Source organism: Gossypium hirsutum, chromosome A05 (assembly GCF_007990345.1).
Source record: "Gossypium hirsutum isolate 1008001.06 chromosome A05, Gossypium_hirsutum_v2.1, whole genome shotgun sequence".
NCBI lineage: Eukaryota > Viridiplantae > Streptophyta > Magnoliopsida > Malvales > Malvaceae > Gossypium > Gossypium hirsutum.
Window position 1 is genome coordinate 103116860 of NC_053428.1, and position 8539 is coordinate 103125398.

The following is an 8539-nucleotide window of genomic DNA, read 5'->3' on the forward strand; positions in this document are numbered from 1 at the left end:
AAGGGACTTTCTATTGCGTGAAAGGAAGGGTTCAGTTAGGTTGAAGTGGAAAGTAACAATGCCATTCTAATTGATACTATCAGTAATAGTTATGTAGTGGATAATAACCTTTCAAATATACGATTCATTCTCTCTTTACTTGTGAAGGGCTGACAAGTTAAATTCTGACATATTCCAAAGGGATAAAATAAGGTTGTGGGTTGCTTGGCGAAGATAGCTACTAGAGATTTAAACACAATTTGCACTGTTACAAAGTCTCCAACGAGTGTTTGAGCATTGTTGTTGACTAATCTTCAGCAACTTGAAACCAAGGTGAAGTCTCATTAGAGCTATGTTGATTTAGTCAATTTCTTCTATAAAAAAAATTATGCAAAACATCTAAAAATGTCATTTGTCACTAAAAATATTAATTTAAGGATTTTGAATCAATTAATTAATTTTTATTAATATAATAGTCAAATATCATTAATATACTTTACTAATCGATGCATACCAAAATAATATTGAAGAAAATAACTATACATTAATTACCATAAGGAAAAAAATCTTTTTATAATACTCTAATATTGCTATAATATTTACTATAATATACTTTTTATAATATTAATTTATGAATTAAATTAATTCTACCTAAAATGCTAACCTTAATATTTGGAATAAAAAATTTTATGTATAAGAATTAAGAATAACATAGTTATAACTTACAATAAGTATAATCTGAATGCAACTAATTGCATTCATAACCTAGAAAATGAATAAAAATCTTATAGGAATATTAAAATAAGATTTTTATATTTGTTATAATACATGCATATTACTGTTAGCTTTAAAAAATATTTTATATAGTCAATTAATGATATTTGACTATTATATTTATACAAAAACATATTTTTATTATAGCATTTAAATATATTATACCAATACTCAAATAATATTTTTAAAGTAAATTAATGATTATGTTTATATAAAATAATAGTATTTTATTTCAATATTCATGCCCACAATAGTATTTACAAAATTTATTTAAAAATATTATACAAATATAATATAATATCTTTAAATACAAATATTATAGCAAAGTTTTCTTGCAATTTTTACCATGATTAATAATAACCTATGAGGGTAACTAGGGAAACAACTAGTTAGCAAAAAATAACATAAAATAAAATGTAATCTTTTGTTACTGTTGAAGACCAACCCGTATAAATAACGAAATAGAAAAGGTAGAGAAGATCGAACACAAATTTTATATGAAAAACTCCTCCAAAGAGGATAAAAACTACAGGCAAAGGAGGCTTCAGTTTTTCACTAAATGAGTAAACAAACGAGAGTACAATATGGAGAAAATAAACTTAAATATACTAAACATATAAACTCAAACCCCGAAACATAAAGCCCTAACTCTCATAGAGTTCTCTCAAAAGGGGTATAAAATTCCCTCAATAGTTATCACGAAAACTCTCACAAAAACTCATCCTCATAGTAATATATATTTAATTGCCTTTTAATTGGCCTCTCAAAAACAGGGATACAAGGCCCCTTTAAATAGGTTAATATTAGAAATCTAATCATACTAAAATATCCTGGATTAATCATAGTTTAACTGCGAAAATATAGTAGAGTTTAACTAAGAGAATAAACTCGATTTATGTGGAGAACATGTCGCTATGTCGCCACGTCGCAACGTCGAGAATCTCCTCATCGTGATTCCGCCATCTATTCAATTGAAAATATGAGTCACACCCCATAGTTACCAAAAAAATATAAGGTTTCAACTTTGACAATGTATCAAAAGTAATTATAGAAACAGTTAATTTTGTCCATGATTAATTTGTTATTAAAAAAATATAATATAATAACTAAGTTTAAGTTTATGTGAAAAGGTAAAAATTAAGTGAACTGCTTTTCTCATAGCTTTATTAATATATGTATAAAATTATCATTAATTTTTTTTCTATATATACATTGTTTTATATATTATATTAATTACAATAAATAAAAACTTAGCATCAAAAAGTTAAAATCATATTAAATTTTAATTATTTTAATTGACTTAATTATAAATAAACATAAATGTATAATATTGAGTTTCCAGCCATTAAAATCCATTTTTTTAATAACATTAAAATCTGATATACTAAAATAAATCAAATCCAAATAGTAAATAAAAACCAATAGTAATTCCATTAATTAAGAATATTAAATCATATCAATTAATTTTCAATAAATACATTCAAAAATTCATATTGTAATTTTTTTTTCTTTTTTAATCAAATGCATTAATTTTTTTATAATTAAAACCTTTAGCATTTATTTTTTATTCACTATTATAAATACATGGGTAAACCTCAATGGTTTTCATTATAAGTCTTAGATTGTATTTCTTTAAAGATTGTATTATTTAGGTTTTTTAGCTTTGTATGATTATGGTTCAATATTTACTTTTTGTGAGTTTTGATTAATATTTTTACCTAGGAATTTTTGTATGAATAATTTTAGTATATTTTCATATATAATTTTTAATGGAAGAGGAACAAATACTTGCACAATTTTCCAGTGTTCTGGTTTTTATTAGAAGGTTTTTGCGGTTGTTTTGGTATCCTATCTACACAGGTTGGTGCACAAAGATTTTGGTCATTTCAAACTTTCCATAAACATTTAAGAGATCATTCCGCTTTTAGATATCTCGGTCGATCTAATCCAATTCAAATAACGTTGAAATAAAGCCTAAACGTAATAACAATAATAAAGCTAAATCAAGATAAAAATGATAGACAAAAGACATAAGTTGATAATATGCATTTTTTACATGCAAACAATCTTGAAATTTTGATATGTGTTTAATAATTATTACAATTTAGTTAATTAATTTATGTTTAAATTAAAAATAATTTAAAATGTCAATTTAATTATTATTTATCTTAAGTATACAAATCATATATATTATTTGAAGGAAAATTAAAATAAATAAATATGATTTGAAGGCATTGAATATTTTATTTACATAATTTTAATTCTTAATTAGTTTGTATTCTTGATCAGTTGTGTATATATACTTTTTTTTATATCTAAAACTCAATGTAATTTGTGTAAATAAAGTACATTAAGATTAAAATGAAAAACAGTGTAGTTGAATGTTTAAAGTTATTAGATTTATGTTTATTTTATAAGTTAAATGATCATAGTAATATATAATATTATTTTTTTGTGGACATATGATTAAAATACTAATACAATAATTAAAATTATATTATGTGATTTAAATTTGGTTATTAAAAATAATTTTCATATAAATTTTAAAAAAAAAATAAAATTAGGAAAGTTTAATATAAAGTTATTATGTGAAATGACTAAAGTAGTAATTTTAATTTCAGTGAATTGAAAGAATGTGAAAATTCAAGGGCTAATTGAGTAAATTTAAATTGCAGATGTACTTGTCAAAAAATTTAAAAAAATTTAAAGCGGTTTAGTTTGTAAACCTCTTCATTCAACTTTAATAGTTGAAATTTTCTTTCCATACTTTTTACTTTTTCCATATATTTGAAAAAAAAGTTCTAGCGTGTTTTCACATAATGTTATAGCGTCTCTCAGGTGTGGTCTTACTCTTTTTTTATAATGATGTTAAAACATCTTTCAGCTAGGGTCTTACTCATTTTAGCCTATAGCTTCCGATTGGACCAATAGTCTAGCCATGATCTTTCTTTCTTACTTTTCTCGTTGTCTTCCATCTATTCTTCTATTTCACCATTCCTAAAATTGATGTGTGAACACCGCAATGTCTACTCCACAAGGCCTGGAGCTTCACACATCACAGGTGGACTCAACAAAACCGTATGGTGGTATATAATAGAATCATCTTTTATTCCCATTATTAAATTTGACTAACCTTTCAACACTACCCGACATTTGCATATTATTCACAGACATAAGCAATCCTTTCATCGAGATGCAAATTCCACCCATATCCTATTTGCAAACCTTCAAAGTCTTGAACTTAAACCCCAGGGGAGGGGAGGTAAGCGATGCCGATGTGGCTTCCCCATGATGTTATGAAAAGAGTCGTAATAAGTCAAGTCTATGAAAGGATCTAGGAAGCTAAGGAACAGAACTTCCTCGAGCCTTTGAGGCAAACACTTGCCTTGTTCTGAAGATAATCAGAAGCAAAGAGGATGTATAACCCCTTGTAATGAAACATCTTTTCTAGGAGAAGAAAAAGCCTTTAGTGTCACCTAGTAGACCCTTTCTTTGGTTCACCTCAAGAACAAAGATAAGGAAGGGACATAGATTTCCCAAGGGAACAAGTAAACCACTATGTTGTAGTCGGTGGGTGTAACCCTATAAGTCAAGAATTATTACATTGCTTGTGCCTTCTATTAGGGATTTAATTAGTGGGTAGGCAAGGAAGGCAAAAAAAAAATAGACGATTTTTTTTCAAGATCTTAACATCAGGATAGTAAGTGAACTGTACCCCATGAATGTATATAGAAAATGAAAAGATAAATAGGAAGAAGGGAAGCGAGAAGCAATGGGAGAATTATTCAAACCAATGGCCTATAGACTTATGAATCTCCCCTTAATTTTTTAGGTTGTTTATAGCCCAAAGAAAGCATGAGAGTTATGGAAAATTAAATTTATGATAAAAGGCAGTTCAAATCCATCAATGCATAAAGGGCACCTGTCAAAATCAGGAAAAAGAGAGAATCCTTTAATATATCCAAAGTGGGAATACTTGTCGACTGTTTCCAAATATGATGTAGCCCTCATAAACAAAAACTAGTCATAGGATTGTTTAATGACAAACCTTTTCGAGAAAATCTGATGAATTTTCGTCACCATTAGAGTAGACCTCCAAAATCCGAGCGTTAACTTCAATACCTCACCATGGTAGTTAAGAAAACATTTAGTGGCCAAGCTTAGTTGCCCTGTGCTAGGAAGAGACTGACCAATTAAGATGGGCAGGGTTCATGTACAAACAAATCTAGAAAGTACGGGTTACCACCAAGGTTAAAAATCGCATAGTAGATAGATAGGCAATGTTTGCCTTAAAAATGTCCACCAGATTAAGGTTACAAAGAAAACCTAAGGATGAAAGCGCATCCAATGACGGGTAGGTCAAATAATCGCTAATCCACAGTATCCATATTCTGTTAAGTGTTTAGAAACCCACAAAACGAGTGGAGAAAAAATAACAAGAATGTACGAAAGAAGAACCAAGTTGAAAATTCGGGTAAAAGTGAACGGTAGTTACCTACGCGAACCTTAAGAGAGTGAGAATGAAGAAAAGTTTCTCTAAGTTCGCCTTGTTGGCAGAGTACGAAAGGAAATTTCAAGGATGAATCTTTTTAGAGTGGGAGAGTTGTCACGCCCAAATATCCACTAAGTCTAGAAATTAAGAGACAACTGAGGGATGAAATTAGAAGAAGCCAAAAGTTGGCAATCTCTATCGAAAAGTCAAGAAAAGTAGGGAACGGTATTGGACAAATGTGAAATCTAATTCAGGTTCGATTAGATTAGAACCAGCTAGTCCCATAGTGAGGGACGAAATGATTGGTAAGGCTAAATTTTACACTGTTGAAGATCGTGCAGATAGGACCATAAATAACAAAGAAATGACTTCCTGGGGAACTTCTTCTTCAATCTGTTTCATTTTTCATCTCCTTTGTTGGTTGCTCTGAAGGAGAGATAGCCATTGAAGCTCTGCATAGGGCAATTATCATGAGATTTGAGTAGGAAAAATAGATAATCCAGTAAGCTGGTAAGTTTTTAAATCCTTCAGTATACGTAAAATTTAAAAATCACAGTTAAGGCCTTTCAGAAATCATTTTAAGAATTATGCATGTTTCTAGGAACTAAATTTAAACTGAGATTAATGATTTTAACCCATGAATTGTGTAACCCCTCAAACTAGCCCTAGACGTTACGACCCAATCGGAGCAATTACATAGGCCATGAAGATGGCCAAAACCTTTTCATAAGAAAAATCCATTTGTCCTTGAAACATGTCATTTTGAAAATATCATGTTCTTTTCAATAAAATTTATTTGTTCCTTTTTATTAAAAATACTTGTATTATAACTTAGTTTTGAAAACATATTTGCAGTGAATACTAATTCCTAAAAACGTTTAATGATCATTCAAAACTGAAATCCAACCTAAGCAATCCATGCAATAATTCCAAAATATCATAAAGGAAAAATTCTCAACCTAAGCAATCCATGCAATAATTCCAAAATATCATAAAGGAAAATTCTCACGCCACAGTCCACAATTTAAAATAAAGTCCTAAAAAGTTATTAAAATAAATCTAAACTAAAGTCCATAAAATGATATAAAGTCCATAATTTATTAAAAAGTTCACATCTGAGAGCATCACCAAAAATGTGCATCCAAGACCTAATTACGAGAATTACCTAAAACATACACATAAGATGGGTGAGCTTACAAGCCCAATGTGAGATCATCACAAATATATATATCAAAATATCAATATCAACTTATCGATCATCATAATAATCACAAGTTCTAACACCGATAGTTATGCATGAAAATGTCAATGCATATTTTAAAACGATGCACATTTTATAAAATTTCCTACCCATCTCCGCTACACACCAATATCGAGTTCCCCATAACCCATCCATCCAATAGCACACCATTTGTGGACAAGCCACCATATAATCACCGATTAACGGCCAAATAAAACATTGTGGACAAACCACTACATAATTCTCGATAACAGCCACATAATCGCAGATAAACTGCCACATAACTTATACCTTACACAAAACCCACCCCATGCATATGATATGACCATTTTCAAATTTAACACTTATAATCACTTTTCGTATTTCTCATGTAGTCATGCTCATAGTCGCATAATTCTCAATTTTACACATTTACATGTAAACATGCTCACATTTTCATATATCATATAATATTCAGTTTTTATTCACTTTAGCATACTTTAATATATTTTCATATTAGATCGTGGACCTCATCACACACATATATATAACACATTAGATCATCAAATATCAATGAAGTCATGTATCACATAACATAGAGATGAGATTTGCACACATATCATTATCACATACATCAACACATCACAAATCATAGTTTTCATGAACTAATAATTTTAGGTACACTTAGTTGGAATTTCCTTATGATAAGTGTTTCAACTCCACTTTGAGTACTTCGTGTACTCTCAAATAATTACTTAATAGCATTTGATTAAAATAAAAGTAGTATGTTATACTCAAATCAAAGATTTAGATCCCACACCTTATATTGAAGATCTGATTGCCATAATCCTATTAGAAAAGGTTTCGCTTGGATCTAAACCCAGTAGATGAATCTATCGCATCAAACATGTATTTTAGTTATAGATCTATCGGATGCATCTTATTACTTAAAGATTAATCATTGAAATAATTCTCACCAATTACTTACCCTTAAGTAGAGACTTAGATTTGATGCCTTCTTTATCACACTAAGGATCTCTTAGATTAGTGTTGTTTGATCCTTCAAAGAATATAGGAACAAAATGTTAACACATGAAAAAAAAAGTGTCTTAACACCATTTGGCTATGAGGAAAAACAATAGAAAGGAAAGAATGTTCCCAATACCCATCATGTACTTACACTACTCAACAATACTACGAGATCATTGATAAGTCTTGACGAAGGAGCGGAGAGGTTTAACGATCTACAAAAATATATGATCGATGAGTCTTGACACAAAATAATTAAAATAAGATAATTAAATTCTTAGAGAAGATGGGAGAGATTGAAAAGGAAAGAAAGAGGGGGAAAATTGAATCCTTATGGAAACGACATTGGCGATGATGGTTCGACCATGGTCCGACGGTGGTCTAATGAGGAAAGAAAAAATATAAAAATAGTGGGAGGATTCGATCACAATTGAGAGAAAAAAGAAAAAAAGTAGTGGATGAAAGTTTTCCCACGGTGGTTCGCGACGACTCACAGCGGTGACGATGACGATGAAGGTCGGTGATTGAAAAAAAAAGAGGAGGAGAAGAGAACCTTGGATAGTGGTGTAGAAGTGGTGAAGCTATAGCTCACAGTAGAAGAATTTTAAGTGGTGTTTGTTTGTTAAAAAGGAGATAAAATAAAAAAGGAATAAATGAAAAAAATGAGAATATGAAAGCTGTAGCGACGTAAAAATTTTAGCTTGGTCGCTAATTGGGGTGCTTGATTGAAAGTTTAAAGACTGAGGTTTGATTTTAAAAAGGGGAGTCGCCACCGATCTTTTTTCTAGGTGTGATCGGACACCTAATAAATCATCCCTTTTTTTTGAAAAGAAAACTTATTCTTGAACAAAAATGAATGGATGATTTATTATGTGTCCGATCACACCTAGAAAAAAGATCGGTGGCGACTCCCTTTTTTAAAATCAAACCTCGGTCTTTAAACTTTCAATCAAACACCCCAATTAGCGACCAAGCTAAAATTTTTACGTCGCTACAGCTGACGACTCCATTGGGGACTTTATTTTTGAGAGTCCAGTCGAATTAAA